General features: G+C 35.3%; 1 long non-coding RNA gene across 9 annotated transcripts in view; it reads right to left on the bottom strand.

Annotated features, from left to right (window-relative positions):
- LOC105229869 (complexin) overlaps positions 1–20,834 on the bottom strand; it is a 349,701-nt gene that overhangs the window by 313,689 nt on the left and 15,178 nt on the right. For 3 of the 9 annotated variants that reach the window (XR_007421475.1, XR_007421474.1, XR_007421476.1), the window contains exon 2: positions 5,356–5,537. This is a non-coding gene — a long non-coding RNA (complexin). Of the gene's footprint in view, positions 1–5,355; positions 5,538–15,166; positions 15,787–20,834 lie in introns of those variants that run through there. The other 6 variants (XR_007421473.1, XR_007421477.1, XR_007421482.1 and 3 more) reach the window with 5 other exon arrangements.

Here is a 20,834-nt window from a genome sequence, read left to right as displayed (position 1 = left end):
TTTTTTTTAATAACAAAGTTTAAAAAATCTGGCTACCTTTCTCAAAAACTGTAAAATTTTTAAGCCTTTTTAATTCTTTATCCATACTAAAACAACTTAGATACCCTTTCAATTCACCCTTACTCTTTGAATTCAAACGGTTCACTAGGTGGCAACGCTGCTCTAATACGATTTTAACTGTAAAATGTAAGCATTATGATTAAAAATTAAACGCTATCTTAGATTTTAGTTTCTACTTCAAAATTTTAAACAGGTGGCAACGTTTCAACTTTATTCCATACAACACGTTCGAGGATCATCATGAAGTCACACCGCGAATATTCGATTTTCCCACTCTCCACCGATTTGCCATGCCCAAAAACTAATTTTCAAGCTCAGTTAAAGTATTTTCAGAATTGTTTTAATTTCCTTTAATTATAATTAATTATTTTTAATTATTTAAATATTTTTAAAATATAAAAAACACATACATATGTACAAAAAAATTGATCAATTTAATAAAATTACTCAACTCCTAAGCCATAAATTGGATTTGCTGCTTTTTCAACATGAAATTTCATTTGTTACGTATACGCACTGGTGAACCCACACATCTCCCTTCATTTGCACGCTAACAAAAACAACTTTGTGTTACAATTCATAACATGAATAACGGCATGTTATGACAAGTGTATCTCTGCGAATGCTCATATTCTATGTTTCCGCTCTACGCTCGAAAGGAAATTGAATTTCGTATTGATTTGTGCGCATAAAAAATTGCCAAAGAAACACGAAAGAAATCAAAAAAAAGTACCATAAAAAATATATCGCACTTTAAAGTTAACAAGAAATCTGTTGCCAAAAGCGTGGATTTCTTTGAAACAAAAAACAAAAATACAGAAAATTATTGCGCTGACTTTCCGCACCTCTCCGACCCCCACAGCGCTGCTTGATTTCTCACTTTTCGCAAATTTATTTATGTTAGTTTCCCCTTGCCTTTTTGCCAGGCATAACGGCGCAAAGTAACCACTCAAGCATGAGTATGCGTGCACCGTTGAACCACACACACATACACACGTATATGTGATACGTAGCTGTTTGTGCGGGCGCGTGACAGGACCAAGTCGTGGCGGCGGCGCCTGAATGACTTCCGCTTGGTTACGCAGACAAAGTTTTCGCCGAAAAACAAGAGCGGCAGCAACTACTACACAGCTCAGTCAACAGCAAGAGTAAAAGGAGACGTGGCGCTGCCATTAAATTTGGCAGCTTCATAAGCAAGCTCACACACATCCGCACGCGTATGCCACAATGCACCGCTGCCGCCTGCCGCCGAAAGTAGAAAAAGTCCAATAAATATCTTTTTGTTTTCTGGCGTTCATAAATTTTACAAAGATTTGAAAGGGAATTCATTGCAGGCAAACGCCACGGCAGCTGCGGAGGTGAGTACTGTGGCGCAACACACGCCGAAAATTGTTGGTCGAAAGTGTGGAGTTGGAAAACTTGCAGGCAAACAGCGCTGATGAGGGTGATGGTGATGAGTGTGCCGTGGTTGTGGTGCAGAAGAAGGAGAAAAAAGTCAATTATATCAGTAATAATTAACTTCGTCAAATGAAGCGAAAATATTGTGAACTGTAAATATAATAACACGGCTGCAAAAAGTTGGCGTTTGTACGCAATTAAGTTTGTTTGAGTTCGCCAAAGTTTTCTCTACAACAAATTGTTTATATTTTTCTTTGCACAGAAATATTATTTTCGTGTTGTTATGACACAGTGCTTATTTAACTACGTGTTTTGAGACCTCATTTTGGCAATGCTTGCTAAATAACCTTTAGTTTCAGAATATTCACCTTGCTTTCTTATTCCTAAAATTAATAATTCTTGTGCGCGTAAAGGCAACCAAAATATTTATTGGTATTGATTTAGTAGTAATTTCTTTAAAAAGCTTCAATTTAAGATTTTTAAGATGTAAATAATATATTTAGTAAATATAAAAAACAGAAAAGTGCACTACTTAAACTACAAGATGAATCTCTGAGGTGCCGATAGTTTCCGATTTCATTAAAACCTGTAAACTCAACATTAAATTGAGACTTGGTTCCTTAGAAATGGTTTCAAATCAAAAATATATAGTCCAGTACTCCCGAAACTCTTCATTAATGTCGAAGTAATGGACACTTTCACAGATTATTTTTCTAGTACAATATCTGACATATGTGAAGTACTATATAGTAAAACAAAATGTTAAACAGCTGATTTACGTTTAGCCCTTAAGAAAGAATAGAGTAGAAGTTGGGATTCATTGATCAGATGGAAACTCAAAATAATCCTTTATAAGTGATATATAAATATATAAATTAAAACTGATCATCTTAGCGTAAAGAGCACTTCTCTCTTATTTTATACTGTTAGATTGAAAGCTTAGCTAAAATAATTTTCCAGAAAATGTGATTCTTTCTAATACAAAATACCTACAGTATGTGAATCAAAGCTAGGGACATACCATAAGGTGCAAACCACCAAACAAAGGATATGAATCCAAGCAATTTTATGTATGTACAGTTAAACTTCTCTAACTCGTATCATCATAATCCATAAAAAACTTCTTGTTAGAGAGACTTCGAGTTATGGTCTGTATTCTTTTGCCAATTCACATGTTGAAGTTAAATAGAGCTTCGAGTTGCAGAAGTTCAAATTGTGGAAGTTCCACTGTATATATATAGCTTATAACTTACCGACATATTCAACAAAAGTTCGTTAGAAATTTAGCATATAGGGAATTGGGGGTAGTATCGACCCGATTTTTTTTATTTTTGTCAACACTATTACTACAATATTAATACGCCACATACTAATAAAATGTGCCATGAGGTTCATTGAGGTGCCATCATTGATCATATGTAGTTAAGTCACCCTGATATGTTTGTTATATGGCAGCTAGCTCAAGCTTTCGCCCAATTTTATTCATTTTAGGCACAAAGACACACTGCTAACAATAAAACAATTTTTTTCATATTGATAGAGATAACTCACGTGTTGGCCGATATGTGCTGTGTAAAGTCACCTGTAAGTTCGAAAATCTTTATATTAGGGAGCAGAGGGAAGTAATTGACATAATTCAACCCATTTTTGACACATACGTAGGTTGCTATATATATTTCTGGACTAGGCAACACTAAGTGTTGAAGGTCCGTGAAGGTCGTCCAAAAACAGCCGTTGTGGCAGAAAACATCGATGCCGTACGTGAACTGATAACGCAAGACCGTCATGTAACACACCTTCAGATAGGGCATGCCTCTATTTCTCCCACCAGCATACATTCGATATTGCATGAACTCCTGGCCGTAAAAAAGGTTTGTTCTCGTTGGATCCCGCACAATTTAACAATCGCTCAAAAAAAGGCTCGTGTGGATTGGTGTAAAGAAATGCTGAAAAATACGATCGCGGTGCTTCAAAAGATGTTTATAAGATCGTCACAGGTGACGAATCATGGATCTATGCGTATGAGTCCGAAACAAAACAGCAATCGACCGTGAGGGTCTTCCAAGACGAGCCAAATCCAACGAAAGTTGTTCGTGGAAGAAGCACTTCGAAGCAAATGGTCGCCTGTTTCTTCGGCAAAGCTGGTCATGTGGCGACTGTTCTGCTTGAGCAACGTAGGACGGTCAATTCTGAGTGGTACACCACCATTTGTTTGCCTGAAGTCTTCGGAGAAATTCGAAAAACGAACAAGAGAAGACAAATCATTGTGCACCATGACAATGCGAGGTCTCACACATCGTCTCAAACCAGCGCCTTTTTGACCGGCCAAAACGTCGAATTGATGGGTCGTCCCCGTACAGCCCTGACTTGGCACCCAATGACTTCATTTTATTCCTACACATATTTTCATTATTAGGCCAGAAATATATATAGCAGCCCTCGAACATTAAATCTATTAGAGCGTGGGACTACGCCCTCCTTTTCAACATTTACAGTTTACAGATGACCTTTGCTACAGCAGTTCTCTGCGTCAAATTAAAGTTCTATATCTTTTTTAAGTTCTTAGTTACGGAGCCTTACAAGTGATTCTTTAATGGTGTTTTGTAGACATGTCACTGGTCCGACTACGACGATCTACTCCGTCTTACTTTTTTGCAATTACACGTGGACCAAGCTTCGTCAAGAGATCTCAATTCTAACAAGTTACAGCTTGCACCGGACAGACAGACAGTCAGTCACCCGGATTTCCACTTTTCTCGTCATCCAGATCATTTATATACTATAACCCTATATCTATATCGGTTAGTAGTGAACAGAATAACATGTGGCGTATAAGAGTGTAAAAAGCAGGTCAACACCAACCTGCATTGCAAGCATCGAAAATAGCAACTGTAGCGCGCCATATAATGAATACCGCGCAAGAACCAACCAATCCATAGACCGCACAACCGCTGCGTGAAAGTGACATTTTACAGAAATTTATGGCCAAATGATTGCCACTGCGACAGTGTTTGCGTCTTTCCACCTAGTACAGTGCATGCGTGTGTATGTGTGCGCATAAATGACATAACTTAAAATGCAAAACGCATAACGGAAATTGCGTGACGTACGAACATTTTGCAGAGTGTATGCAAGAGCTGTGCTTCCCTGCCACTTCTACACATTACCGCAAATGTTGCAAGTTGCTGCAAACACGCTGTCGCATGCTAAGTGCTTGCACACCTAACCAGAGCTCCGCCAAGCTACAAGTCTCTACAAGGCAGTGAATGCGCTGGATTTGCATGCGATTGCATTTAATTTTGTAAATTATGAAATTTTTATGCGGCAAGCGCTGCATAAACGATGCCACTGCACATTTCAGCAAACTCTGTGCGACGCGCCGCGGACCCAGCGGTGATTGCTGTCGTGTGTGCGTTGATTCATTTAAGAACGCATACAATTAAATCAGGCTTATTTATGCGTGCGTCGAAATCGCAATTGGCGGACTTCTTGCGTGAAAATTTAATGTGCGAGTTTCTCTTTTAGTGAAAGGAAACTCACTTCTTTGTTCGGAAGTGTGCGAGCGAAACTTTTCTCCGTCAAAGCGCCACAAAGTATGCCAGTGTTTAAATATATAGCGCTCGTTTGCCATCATTTTCCTTTATACTCTGCCATGCAGTCGTTTATTATTGATGTTTTTAGTCGCACTTTCGCTTCTGCTTTTTAATAGTTGACAACTTTAAAATGCTCCATTGTAGTTAGAAAGTTTTACATTAAATATTCTAAACTTCCACTTAGTCTACTTTTAGCTGGTCTGCAACTCGTTTGCATAATGAGCTTGCATATATGTACTATGTATATTTACTTGTTTGTGTGTGTGCTTAATTTGCATGTATTTAATTGCGTACTGAAACTTACCTCAGCTGTGTTGTAAAAGTTCTTGCTTTAGTTGAAGTTAGTATAGTTAATGCTTTTGTTGTTGTTGTTGTGGTTGAAGCACAGTTGTCTTTTTTAAACGCGTCAAGAGCTAGAGATAGCTTTAGTGAGTCTGTCAAGTTCAGTGAAAACTATCAGAGAAGAGGACAGCAGCTAGATAGATGCTGAAAGTATGAGAAGAGGAGAAGCAATGAAAACGCTTGTTTTGCTTTATGACATCATATGACATACATACGTTTAGACATTAATAATACGTAATAATTGCATACAATTACGTTTGTATAAATACTTATCTTACATTTAGAATTTAATTAATATTACTAAAAATATTGCCTAAAAATAATCAGAGCCCTTAAAAAGCTCAAAAGCTTGTAAGTGACGAAAACATAAATACCAAAAGGGGATCACAGTATTAAATAACACTTAAGTCAGTTGAAATTTTCGTAAGATATTTAGAGACAAGCTTTTGAAAAGCTTTAAAGCTTGTAAGTGACGAAAGTATAAACACCTAAAAAAGATCTTAATAATAAAAGACACTTAAATCAAATGAATTCGCCGTCAGATATTTACAGCCAAGCCTTTCAAAAGCTCGAAAGCTCTCAAGCAAGAAAACTGAGAGGACATAACAAATTGAAATAATTTTTTCTAGAAACCATGGTGTGTTTAGAGAATGGAATAGTAGATTCTCAACACAAAAACTTTTCCGTACAATTTTTAAGCTTTTGAGCTTTCGCCCAATAAGTTAATGAAAGCTACACGTTATGACATCTTCTAGAAACCATGGTGTGTTTATAGAATGGAATAGTAGATTCTCAACGCAAGAAATTTTCCGTACAATTTTTAAGCTTTTGAGCTTTCGCCCAATAAGCTAATGAAATCTGCTTTTTCAAATATTTTAGACTTTCAGTACTCTTGCAAACTTTTTTTGACATAGTTTTTTCTAAAGTTTTAGATGATAAAACTTTCTCATATAGCTACCAAACTAAAATTTAGCAAAATCGCCCGCCGTAAGAAAAATCCAATATTAATATGATTTTGGTTAGGCCTAATTACTGGAAATTAGGTTTCTAAAAGTTTCAAGTGACCTAAAATTTTAGAATACTTAAAGCTTTCAAAGCATTTTGAGCTTGCTAAAGCTTGAAGTGACTTAAAAGTTTCATAGACTGAAAGCTTTCGTCTAGTAATCTCCCATAATGAGTTGACCAAATTTTTGAGATTTAAAAAAAAAAAAATTGGTTTACATTTGTTCACTACTAACAAGCAAATTATATTCCTACATTAGTAGGAAAGCATAAGCATTGATTATAACAGCTTTTTTGTAGCGCTTGACAAAACTTTTCATTGGTCACATGCAACTAAACCATGAAACCATGACCAAAAATGCTTCAGAAATCTTAAAATAAAACATATGAAGAACTTTAGCAAAGCTTTCGAAAGCTTTTGGTATATACCAGTCTAAATTAAACCTATTTGCAAAGCTTTTAGGAAAATGGAAATTTGTAAATTTTTCTGAGATTCATCATACACCAAAGCTTATTATGAGATCTTAGAGCTAAATCTTATTTCATTTTATCTGGAAAAGCTCGTCGCCAATCATACCAGATACTGAATACAATATATTTGTCACCATTAGAAAATAACTACATACTTATACATATGGCATGGCCATCGAGCCAAGAGCACATGTTTTCCCACTTGCCTTGCGTTGTGTGTGTTTCCGATTAACTTGTTAATCCCCTTTTTTCTGTCAACACTTTATGTGTCTATTTTTTCTGCGGCTTTCATGGCCAACTTTCAACCCTCACAGCGCCACGCTGGGCCACACAAAGCAACTTCAGCACCATTGCATGCCGCACTGGTGTGTTTATTTTCGTGTTTGTGCTCCACTTTCGTTGGCAGGCCTAGTAGGTTTACTAAGTATATGAAGTCATTTAGTGGGGCGCTAAAGTGCCTTGTGTTTTTCTGCCTTTTTTCGCAGTTTGCTTCCTTTTTTTCACAGCACTTTGTACAACTCCAACTCTCTTGGCACGCTTTTGTTTTCCCCTAAGATCAGTGTTTCTTTGTCTGCACAAATTAACAGAACCAACGAAATGGAAACAAATTGCTATGGGAAGCTGCCACACTGTATTAGTGACATTGGTGTTGGCCATACGACCGCAAGTCCCACAATTGACAATAGAATTGCGGCGCGGAGCGAGCGCTCGTTTGCGGAGAATAGTGCGAAACGTAAAACAAAGCCGCCTTCACGCAAGCAGGCGCTTAACAGCATCCAGCAACATACACACACACACAAATGAGTAGTGTGTCGTAGCTCTAAACTACTCTTTACTAAATGGAGAAAAAATGTTGTGTCGACATTGTGGGTGTATGGGGGCCAAGAGCGCGTGGCAACACTAATCCGTTGATCTTAATGCGGCACACAGCCGCTTTCATTGTATTAGCGTATTGAGCGCTGAGGACATTAACGGCGTCTGCATGTTGCAACCCGACGCAGTGAATTCAATTATGCGGCCATTTTTAAACAAATGAGTTACCTAATGTCGTGGATTAGGCCGACTTGGGATAATTTGTAAGTGCTCTGAGAGCAAGGGCTGGCGCAAAAGAAAGAAACATATTCTAGTCTTACCTTTTTTGTACAATTTCTTACTTTCTTCTTTAGACAAGGAGGATTATATAGCAAAGCAGCAGCTTAGAGGCGGCTTTCCTTGTATTACTTATTATGTAAGATTAGGCACATAAAGGAGTAGTATTTTCATAAGTAAAAGCTACTAATATCTGCAGACATAATGCGATTGGGTCATTGTGTGTAAATATTTGACAGAAACCACTTATTTTTCTCTTTTGGAATTAAATTCGTTAATGTCTGGCAGCAATATTGTTTTTGTGAGGAAGCTGCTTTGTTGTATTAGTAGAGAGATTATGATTTTTCGTCCGAATGTTGATGGTACAGTACCCGTATTTTACTTAATAATTATTTCTTGGAGATGGCCACAAATTTCACTTCATTCTTGTTAAATACTTTTCTAAGAAACAGAATCATGAATGGAGGACCTTTGCTAATACACTTGAGCAGCTGTTTACAATATAATTTACACGAAAAAAGATAAACTCAAATAAAATTCATGATAAATATTTTGATAAATACTTTCGAGACCCACGAGGAACTAAACGCATCATTTTCATTCTTTTTGCTTTCAAAGTTATCTATGAAATTTCTCTAATTAATAGCAGAATTCACAGAAATTTGTATTTGCTTTGTACTCTGAAAATTGGTTGATAAACAGGAGCCCAAAAAAGGCTCTCCAAGTATGTATTCTTAATTGTACCGGGAAGATCCTCAGCCAATGTTTTTCTATTTTTTTTTTTATTATCGAAACTTCAAAATTTATAAAATCGAAAAATTATACACTTTTGGCACCCACGAGGAACTAAACACGTCATTTTCATTCCACAGTAAAGAAGATCGGGCCAATGGTTCTGTGAATGACAGTTCCGACTGCGAATTCTACATATTTACTAACAAATCAAAGTGTGAAACAGGAACAGGAGTGGGCTTTCACTGTAGTAATCCATACACGGAATTCAGCTTCAAGCTAAAAGACCAGAATTCAGTCTTACAGTGGGCTTCTGCTCTAAGCAGAAAGTCCATTAACATTCTAGTGGATACCCAAGCGGGAATTTAGGCCATAGGTATCGCCAATACCAATTCTCATTATGCAAGAGGTAAATCAATAAACGTTTAGCAGGAATCACAGTTAATATCATCTGGCTACCTGGTTATAAAGGAACATAAGGAAATGTAAAGGCAGACGAGCCGGTCTGCTCCCTAAAGGAACATCTCAAGTCTTGGAACATAAACAAGACACAGTGCATACTAGAAAATTTCTTTGTGGTTCTGTTGATGGTGGATAGACCAAAAAGCTCTATATTTTAGCGAAAAACAAGAGCTTAGCAACATTGCAGGGTCATAACAGCATCACTCGTAAACCACCGAAGGTACTGACATAAATACATTAGAGTGACAAAATGAAATGGAGATAGGAAAAGCGCTTAAATTACATATGGATTCGAGTTAAATTTTATCACGTTTTTTTGTTTTTTAGTTATTAAACAAAATGGCACAGAAATTGCAAATCCAAGAAACATAAACATAAAACATAAAGAACATGATATACTGTAGTAACCTTGCCGAATTTAATAAGAAAAATATTTTCAGTGTCAATTTTATTCCAGTTTTGAGAGTCAACATTTTCTGACAGCAGCAGAAAGTGAAAGTCAGTTAAGATTTTCGTAAATGCCATGATATAAATATACCTAGCTACTACAACTACAACAATTTCTTGCTATTTACATGACAGCTGAGGCAAGCAGCAAGAAAACGAATCGATTCTACTAATATTATACTGATTACATAAGTAGTTACAACAAAAAGCTGATTGTCAAACAATACCGATGTGACAGTTCGCACACACATTCGAACGCTTACCCACTTTTGTTGTATTGTCTGTGTCAAAACGTCAAATGTCAGTTTGGAGTGTAAAAATCTACGACAAGAATTTCCATTTAAAATGTCACATGAGACAATCAATTTGTATAGAAAAGCACACAATATAAAATACATATACATATGTGAGCGCATTATAATAAATATTTGTGTAAGCAAATAAATATATGACACCCGATATCGGCATGCACATGAACTAATACAATGCCAATTCTTTGACTGCTAAACTGACAGTTCAATATATTGCCATTTTGCTTTATTTTACATACAAATTCATATATTTGCATGGCCCATAAGTGGGCTTAGATTTACTCGATATTTTGTGCGCCATGCAAATTCATATAAATAAATATGAATGTAAATGCACAGGCATTTGCCAATATTCATATATAACGGTAAGCGAAAGTACAGCGTGTTTAGGGTTAGCGTTGCTGCTGGCGAATATCACAAATGCAATAAATTTTCCCCAAAATATTCAATAACAGCACTGATATGCCTTCGTAACATAAATTTACCGTTATATATCAGTGTTCGTGCCCTTGTATCTGCATATACATATGTATATATTTACTTTTTATACAATAAAATATTTAGTGTTTGCTTTCCCGACGATTTGTGTATTTCACAACTGTGTTTAGAAATCGAAGCGCCAGAGCGACAACAACGCTCACAAGTGCTGCTCAAATACGCTGCTCGAAAAAAACGCTAACGTAAAATTGCAAATGCCGAATTTACAGTTAACTTTGTTAAATCAATATGTATTGTTGGAGTAAGTCTTATATTGAAAAGCGCAAGTGCACACGCACTTAAACGGATATTGTGAAATTGCAATTCAATTTTGATTTATTTGCATTATTTCAGCTTGAGGAAGCAAATAAAATAAGAGATTTAGTATATATGAAAGAAAACAATTAAGAATGATAATTTCAGTTGCTTCGAACCTATAATACCCTTGAAAAATACAAATATTTCTTACAAGAACTTTACTTAGATCAGTCAGTTTGCATGGCAGCTATATGTTTTAGTAGAGCGATCTGATAAATTTTTTCGAAGAGTAAAGTATTTCTTTAGAAAATGACCTGTGCCAAGGTTGGTAAAGATATCTTGTCAAATGAAAAAGTTTTCCATACAAGCACTTGATTTCAATCATTAAGTTTATATGACAGCTACATATATGCTATAGTGGTCCGATGTGCTCAGTTTCGACAAATGAGCAGCTTTTTGGGAAGAAAAGATTGTGTGTGAATTTTCAGATAGATAGATCAAAAACTATATATTTTATTAAGACTCCGATATTTACTTCTTGGTATGACAGACTTTGAGGCAAACTTAATATACCCTATTTAGGGTGTAAAAAAATTGGTAAAATAAAAATAGGTGAACAATCTACTTGTATAAGAAAAAACTATTTATTAGTATACTAAAATAGTACGAAGATATTTACATGAGGTTCTCGTTAGGTTGATGTATTAACTAAGTGGTGACTGCAACCATTTAGGTTGGAGAAAGAGAGAAAAAACCGAAAATTACCAAAAAATTACCATTTAGGTTAGAGAAAGAGAGAAAAAACTGAATATTACTGAGCCCAACTGATTGGTTCTCTGCTTCGTTGCTTTAAGTATATTAATATTATAGATATGCTTTTAGGCAATGAAAACACTAGAAACTCCTGAAACGGTTTCACTTCTGACAGAAGGTTGTCTGATTACAAAAATTTGTGACAAACGAGATGAGAAGCAGTTGAACAATCCTGATAAATAAGGAGTAATGCTTCAAGTGTTATGCAATAACTAGAAATATAAGGTATGTATATGCCAGTCAAAGCAAAATTTTCTTGTGATTCTTAGTGAAAGATTTAATATGACAATCATATTTAAGAAGGTTTTTTAACGATAATAGAAGTTTCCTTCATAAGAAACCTCGTTCTAAGCATCCTCTGGGTTTACAAGTGATACATCAGGCTTTAATTAAAGGAATTAAAGCGGGCTCTCAAATATCTCACAAATTTTCTTCTCAATATTATACTAATACATAACACCCGATCTCCAAATACTTGCAGGCAAGAAAGATAATAAAACTGAGTTCAAGCCGTAGCCTCTTTTCACCTTCATTTTTTCAAGCCACATAAAGAACTTATTTAATTTAATTTTTCTCACCAACGTTTCTTGTTATCAACTTTATATTAATCTTCCCTCTAAATCAGATGATACCTTTACAGGAAAACCCACACACAAAAAGGTCTGGCAACCTCAGTCCAGGTTAGCGGCAAGCAGCGCACTTCTTGTCGGCATTTTCTCTCATTTTTCTTCCGCAAACGGAATGCAGCATCATCAGTGGCATTCAAATCGCACAACATTACTGCTAATTGGATTAAGATGTTTTACTCCTAAGCCTTTCAAACAAATTGCGCCAACATTAAAGTGCGCCCTGGCGCCACTCTGTCCCAACGCACACACAGACACAGCTTAACCCTACACATATACACCGAGGCACACCAGGCGACACGCAGCGCGGCAAGCGGATGTCACGCAGTCGGAGCGCGCGCTCGGCTGCTAAAAGGATTAAAATCCTGAGCTAAATTTTTGCTACTTTACGTCAAAAACGGACTTAGAAAACAACAAAGCAACAACAAAAACATTGAAAACAAAATTAAAACAGCAAGCGAACCGCTGGAATTACAAATAAACAGTGACAGCTAAAGGGCAGCGGCGGTGACGACGGCATCACAACTAGCAAAAAAGGTAGAGAAAAAACAACCACAGCAACAACAACTAGAGACTGCTGTGCAAAAATGCAAGCCACGTCAACAGTGCGCGCGGCGCAAAAGAAACAAGAAGTCCTGCCTTAACAACGGCACGGGTGTGCGGGTGAGCGGACACAAGCAGTAATCATCGTTGTGATCATAATGATGATGACGCTGCACTTTGTGTGCTGCGAGTGGCCCCGGCGCATTAAGTTGTAGCATGCTGCGCCAATGTGGCTACAACTTGCTTATTTGCTTACTTTCCACTTTTACTGCACTTTATATACCCCAGTACCTGACGCTTTTTGTTGCGTATTTAACTACCACTTTTTGCCTCCCTTTTGATGTTTATTTTCGCACATTTTTTCTCCTCTTTTTTTATCGCTGTTTATTTACGTTTAGCCAGCACCTTTTGCCAACCAGCGTTGTCGTCTATCGCCTTTAACCCGGTCAAAGTACATTTTGTGGCATACTTTCGGGCTGTAAAGCATGTGATTTGCCAGGTAAGCTGACGAGCTGACAGCGGTCGCTTATTGTGCACGTATGCTAGGTGGAAATCGATTACTTTTGTGTGCGAAAAATACGGTAAAGCGTAGAGCGCATAAAAAGATTTGAGAAAAATGTGTGGGCTAGAGGAGAAAGGGTCTTGGTTTAAACAAGAATTGATTATTTAAAGAGTGATACGTTTTGGTATATAATGTAAGTTTTTCATATTAAGACTTTGCAAGATTTTCGGTCAAAAATAAGAAACCTATATGTATATACATATATATGCCTTTATATATATAACTATATAAAGTATACTTAATTATGTGTTATCATTTCTCTATAAATGTTTCATAATTTATATATCTTAATAAAATTTTTCTTGTTTAATATTTTAAGAATGAATCTCATTAAAAAAAATGGTTCTAAAAATTGCTCAAGTAATTTGCAGAAGGTGCTTGTAATAATTGGAAAATATTAAATTATGAAGCATCCTAAAGGTATGCTTCGCTTAACAAAAAGTGAGGGAAAGTATTATTTCTATACACTCTAAAAGTGCAGCATATCTTTAGGATGTTAGTAATTTTAAATTCAGCATTTTTTTAATCTTCTCTTTATACTTTGATGAAGTTTACTAAATAAATATTTTTTTTAATAATTGCTCTGACACTTGGAATAATTTTTTACACGGTTATAAATGTTTTTTTAAAAAAGAGTTTAAAAATTGGCATGTAGATTCAATTCTAATAACTAATAATACTTTACTAGGCCTTTATTTCCCGACAACTCCCAATTGTATGCTATGTTGAACCATTATCGAAAGTAAGTGCACACTTTTAGGCTGCCTTTTATTATTTACATGTTTAATATATGTTTTAAATAAGCTCGCTAAATATGTTTTTCAGTTATTCAATTCCAGGAACGTCAGTGAATTTTTTTTTTTCAATTAAATTCTAAAGCAATAATATTTTTAAAATTTTCTTTATTAGACTAAATCGATTAACTACGGCATTTATTAGCTCTTGAACTTCCTAAGAGAAATTTATCAGATGAAACTAACATTGAAAAATATATATCTGGCTATAAACATCAAACCTCCAGTAGGAAGTAATTACAGTTTCGCCTTAAGTTATGCTATAATTCTTATTATGGTATATTTTTTCAATAATTGCTTGCAAATAAATTCCAAGGAAGTAAAAATTAGAACTTACTTTTGAATCTTATGTTTCAAAAATGAAACTTTATTCTTTTTTTACCAATTTAGCAAATTTAAGTCATTTTCCAAATAGCGCCTATAAGTATGCATGTACAAGTTTGTAAGCATTTACATAAAATTCATTCATGAACTACTTGGATCTCATTTAAGAAAATGCTTTTATACAAACTTTTGCTTTAAAAATGAGAAAATCTTATTCACAATTTAACGTAGACAGAGAAGATTTTCTTTTTAGACGAATATCGCAACACTCTGGAGAAAACAACTTTAAAAACAAGTTAATATTTCACTTCAACCAGAAAAGTTTACCTACAATTAGGCTCTAAGAAATATGCTATTTGAATGAGGTGTGATTTTTTTAAAGTTTTTGTTATAAATATGTATAGGCTATATAAGAATTATGCTCAGAATATCTAAGTATAGACTTAAATGTAACAAAAAATTATGTGGAAATTATTTCATTACTTATTCAAAAGTTCTATAAACCTAAAAATATTTTACAGTTCTTCTAGGCATACTTTCAAGAGAGACCAGCTGATGCGAGCCGGTATTAAACACATCTGTAATTATAGCTACCGGCAAGAGTAAACAAAAATCGCCAAAAATCACACGTCATACAAAGAGTTTCATTCGTGTAGCCTAATTGTTGGCAACAGATTCTTTCAGTAATATTATGAAATATATACATATATTGAAACATACTTTTGGTTGAGTTGCTAATTCATAGCTATTAATAAAAATTACTTGCACGCACACATTTATACAGTCAACAATTATATAAATTAATTAAAATACAAAAAGGAAATACACAAACAACATTTGGCAACCATGACAAGTGACTAACCGGAAAGATGGAAGAAAACAAACGGAAAAAACCGTAAATTTTTTTCACTGCGTGTTGTCCTCCGGCTTTTGTGGCTTACTTCACCTCACGTTGCATATACACCAATCGAAAGAAAAAAAATTTTGCTTGAGCTGCCTTAAAGGCTTCACTGTTTTCGGCTTTGCAAACTCTTTACCGCTATAGGCAGCAGGAACAGAACACCATGTCAATTGAATAGAAAACAAGACGGCTTTAGATGCGTTTTACAGCTATCCTGCTTCGTGCCGCTTCTTAAACACCAAACAATTTTTTTCGTATTTTTTTTTTGTCTTACTTATTTTATATACTACTAATCAGTTTCGCCAGTAAAGCTGATTGTTCTTTTTTTACTATTTTAAAAATTCAATTTGCGATTACTTCACACGCTTTCAATTAGTTTGTGTTTTATTGGCTTGCTAGCAGGAGCTCGTTGCTGCCGTTCAGAGACGATTGGATTCGATACGAGTTTATGCTGTGCGCTGTGCGCCGTGCGATACACTTTTCTGTCTGTCTAACACTGTGCTTCTGAGGCTATGTGGCGCTGCTTCTCTGCTTCGTGCGCACTCTTCTACTGCCGCCTAACTGTAGTGCTCCCAAAACAGTAAGGCGCACCGCCGTGCAAACACATGTACTACGAGTATGACTGGCTTTTCGGTCGTGTGTTCGCCAGTCTCGCTGTCGCCGATAAGCGGCCGTTTGCGAGGCAGCGAAGTGTGCTGGTACCTATTGGGACGCCAGCGACTGTATGTACGATGCTGACAACAACAACGCACACATCTACACCAGCCCTTAGTGTCGTTGTTCCCTACACCACTGTCGTTAGCAGCGACTAATATCGACGATGCGTCGTCAAAAGCTAGTACAGACAAGCGCTCGGTCGCCGTTCAATAGCGCGCTTTCGTGTCGACAGCAATCGTTTCATAACATGTTCGTATGCCAAGCAGCAACGACGCTAGCGATTGCAAAGGCAAAATATCGAAATACATTTTCATCATGGGAAAAAAATTTTCAGCTCGAAGCATACTTTTCGGCTGTCAAGCATCGGCGGCAGCGTACGCTCGAGCACGACACGATTGTGCGCTTCGCTCACACGTGCGTTCATGCCACCACTCGACGTTCGTGCGCCTACAAGCTCGCATGCCGATACAGCGCTTTTGAAATGCAAACAACAACAATTCGCTCGAAAATGCCGAAGCACATGACGAAATGTGGAGCACGAAAGTGTTTAAAATAAAAACAAAAGTCCTCCATTTGAGTAACCTTGTTGCTCTCAGTTCTATATTTTGTGTACGCGCTCTCATATCGCACTGCCAGTCGCGTTGTCAGCGTGAGTGAGTAAGCAAGCTTGTTGTGCCGCCCGGTTCTTGTATTTGGTGAAAACGCTGCAGCTACTGTCTGCGCCGCTTTTGTTTCTCATCGTCAACGTTTGTGTTATCAAAAAGGTGAAGAAGCATGTGGGTGGTATAGCTCAAGTTTGCGCTCGAAACTGAACTTTTCTCTCAACTATTTTACTCACATTCCACTCAACGCTTTGCGAAGGGGAAAAGTTCATTTCGCTGCTCAACACGACTAAGTCGTGTCTGTCGAGCGCAAGTTTATTTCACTCGTTTAAGTTTATCTCAAATATTTTAACTCGTAGATATTCCGGTTGGTGGTAGACATTAGTATTATGAATTCATATATTATTTTTATCAGCATTTGTAAGGAAAATTTAAAAATTGTGGAATAAATTAAAAATTAAAAATTCTACACATATTATTACTTTTTTCCGGTTTTTTGGAAAAAAAGGAAACTTTTTTTGCTAGAAGCGAGCTGACTTTAGAGTTTCGAATTATAATTATTTCAGATAAATTTTTTCGTAAGCTAACGCTTTCAAAAGACTGTCCACAAGGGCCTTAATGTTATCACCCGTCATGTGAACATTGCTAAGATATTGATTTCGGACTGTTGCCTACATTTAGAAGCAAATTGAATAAACCAAAAATGGCAAGAAGCATAAAAGCTGTTATAATTTTAAATTTGAACAAATTAGATAAATAATATTCATATTCTACTAAAGTTGTAAAAAAAATAATAATGTTTAATATTTTATTACCGTTTTTATAAAATTTTTAAGGTGATATTTCTTGTATTAAATGACTTCAGTTAATTTTTATTATATTTCAACACTAGTCTTTAAGATTATTATTGCAGTGAGAACTAGAAGCTTTAAACATATATAGTAAAAAAGTTCTCAACTCTAAAAGCTGAATGAAGTTCATCGGTTTGTTCTTTCATGTTCTACCATGTAGTTACAGAAAGTATCAATACTTTAAAGATTGATCTGTATAAGATTATGCAGTTATACCAATCAAAAAACAAAAAAAAATATACGAGAATTTATTGGATTTAAATTAAATAATGGATTGAGGATGTAAAGACTTGTGAGCTCAAATATTATTTTAAGCCGACTGAAATCAAAAATCGTTCATTTTAATAATGAAGCGTCGAACCGAGCGAATGCTTTCCGGAAATAGTATATTTCTTCTGGCAACAACTGCGTTAAAACTGAGTAAAATATTCCTTTGCACAATCTTAACCTCATGCCAAGCTACCAAATTTATGTTCTGGTTCACTTTTTTCCAGAAAAATTTATATTTTTTTGAGGTTAAATACTTTTCATATATATTTTTAAAAGCCTCTAAATCTTAGTTCTAGTTGTCAAAAATATTTTAACACATTTAAAAAATTTCGCCGTACTAAATATAATTTTTTTTTTTGTAAACTAAAATTGTGAGACTAACCATCCTTAGAAAAAACCAAAAAAAAAATCATTCTCAGTTTTTGAAATAAAATTAAAATTTTCAAACGAAATGTACTTTGGACCACAACAAACTTTCTTCATTATTCTGCCACTGACACCCACTTGAAAATGGAAAGCGCACTTACTTGGCAACTCTTGAAACTTTATGCATTCAAATTTATGCCAAATAGGCACAGACACATACGCAACAACATGTATAAGTCCATATAGGCAACCTCTTATCAGCGTGTGCTTATCAAGCTTCGAATGCAGTCAGTGCTACAATTCAATTGCATACTTTTAGGCGTTCAAGCATTGCGCAAGCGCACAGAGAATGAGAGCATGCGGCAACAACAATGAGTGCATGTATGGCTTTGTGTGGTGGAATGTAGTAAATGTGGCATGCTGCTACACTTATTTTATGTGGCACACAGTATCGATTTGTTATTGTAATTTGGTTCTTTATTTTTTTTGCGTCTTTTTTGCCATTTTTCATTACAATGGAATATGTTATTGTTTGCTTATTTGGTTAAGTCTGTGTTGGCACATTTTACTAGGGTAGTTTCGAATTTGCGATGTTGTTGTTACACATTATATTTCAGAGTGCACTTATGTAAGCGGTTTGCTCCACATTTACCAACACACACACACACACATTTAACAAGAGTGGCTGGTATTAAATTTTACAATTATACTAAAGAAAATGGCTTGAAACTGAATTATTGCTTTGTTTTTGATTTTTTAATTTTTTTTCCGTTTAGTGATTGATGCACTTTTTTGTGCCACATGCAACTGTGGTAACTTCCAGCTGCAACAGCAATCATCGGCGCATATGCATCGAAAGTCAATAAGCGCCGCGTAAACGAAAAACTGTAAAGTTCACAAAATTTCTGATTGCTCCAGTGTGCTCCGCTATCAAAGGCGTTGCATATCAATGCCTCTGCATAGCAAGTTTTGGATTTGTATGCTCATACCTGCGTATCCGTGGCGTTCCATTGAAAATAGGCACGCAATCTATATTTGCACTTGTACTTTTGGACTTTTTTTTCGCATTTTTTCCAACTTTGTTTACGCAACTGTGCGTGCGTACGTGATAAATTTGGCAGTAAGCCAAATATTCTCAATTCTGAAGGGACTTGGCGCGATGCCAATAAGCGTATGCAAAGCTACGCGTGTGTGTGTGTGGGTATGCGGGCATGAACTCAGAGGTTACTTCCGAGGTAATCAATGCCACGAAAGGTCAAAACAGGAAAATATAAGTAAACAATGACAATCAAGGTAAACAAATCACGAAAGTGCAAATAGAATTACGTAAAAAGGGGTAATCGTAAATAATTGAAGGAAACACGAAATGATGAAAAGATAAAAATAAAAAAATACTTCAAAATATTTTAAAGTTTCTAGATGTAAAAAGTTTACCAACCTCAAATATTTCAAAGCTTCAAACGCTCTCTAGAATAAATTATAAGAGCTTACCATTGTAGAAAATCTTAAAATTTTCAGTAGTGCAAATGAAACAAGTATTCATTGTTTTTTCTTAAAGAAGTCTCGAATATTTAAAGCTTAGTATTAAATCTCATAAAAGATAGTTAATCTTAAAGTTTACAGTGGTAAAAATCATAGTGCTACTAAGAATTAAATTAAAATACCCTACAGGTCCAAAAGCTCATAAAAGCTCCCTAATGAAAATATAATAAATCTTAAACTTTATATTTTTAAAATCACATTGATGTTATGAAATAAATTTAAAAATCCTGCATTCTCCAAAAGCTCATTTTCGAAAGCTCATGAAAGCTCCACATTGAAGATAATCTGCATCTCACAGTTTCTAGTGGTTAGTTAAGTCATATGAATGGAAATTGCTTTCCCTTTAATAAATTAAAAATATTCAAAAGTTCATCTGTGAAAGCTTTCAAAAGCTTACCACTGAAATTAATAAGTCCTTTTAAGGTTTCCACAGTGGTGAAAATCATATTAATATCAACTTCCTTAAAGAAAGTTCACGTAAGATCAAAAGTTTATTTTTGAAAGCTCTTAAAAGCTCAACCATGAATTTACTAATTTATCTTTAAGCTTCCAATGCGTTAAATACAAATATCCATTGCTTTCAATTAGAGAAAATTACAAAGATTTAAAGGTTGATTTGTGAAAGCTCATAAAAGCTTCGAATTAAATAACATAATTTAAAGCTGCCAGTAGTCCAAATAGGAAAAATTACAAGTATTCAGAATTTAATTTGTGAAAACTTTTAAAAGCTCTACACTGACGTGAGTGGCTTACATTTAATGTTTCAGTGGTTCAAATCACAAAAATATGCACTGCTTTCAATTATCAAAATAAAAAGCCCGAAAAGTATATTTGTGAAAGCACATACAAGTTTTTTTTATTTAATAAATGAATTGAAGTTGTCTGTAGTCCAAACCGCTATAACTTTCAATTAGGAAAAATTACATGTATTCAAAAGCTCATTTGTGAAAGCTCATGAAAGCTCTTCAAGGTTATAAATTACGCGTATGCTTCTTCTGGTGAAAATCATGCAAATATGCATTCAATTCGTAGGAAGTACAACTCCAAAATCCCATAAAAACTCCGAAGTGAAAAAATAATTGTTTCTGTCCTCTCAGTTAAACATAGCTTTCACTTAAAAACTTTGAAAAGGTCGCTTAAGAAAACTCATAAAAGCTCACAATTCTACGAAAACTTAAAGCTTACATATAGAAGGAAATATATCAAAGAGTCATATAAACAAATGATTGACCTTATAAGAATAAAGAGAACTTATGCAACCGGATCCCAAAACTGCTACAAGAGAAGGCTCATATCTTGTTAACTACTTGGATACAGTTTCATAATTACTATACTATATGG

The sequence above is a fragment of the Bactrocera dorsalis genome, chromosome 2 (genome assembly GCF_023373825.1).
Source record: "Bactrocera dorsalis isolate Fly_Bdor chromosome 2, ASM2337382v1, whole genome shotgun sequence".
In the NCBI taxonomy this organism is placed as follows: Eukaryota; Metazoa; Arthropoda; class Insecta; order Diptera; family Tephritidae; genus Bactrocera; species Bactrocera dorsalis.
This window is presented reverse-complemented; position numbering and strand designations above follow the sequence as displayed.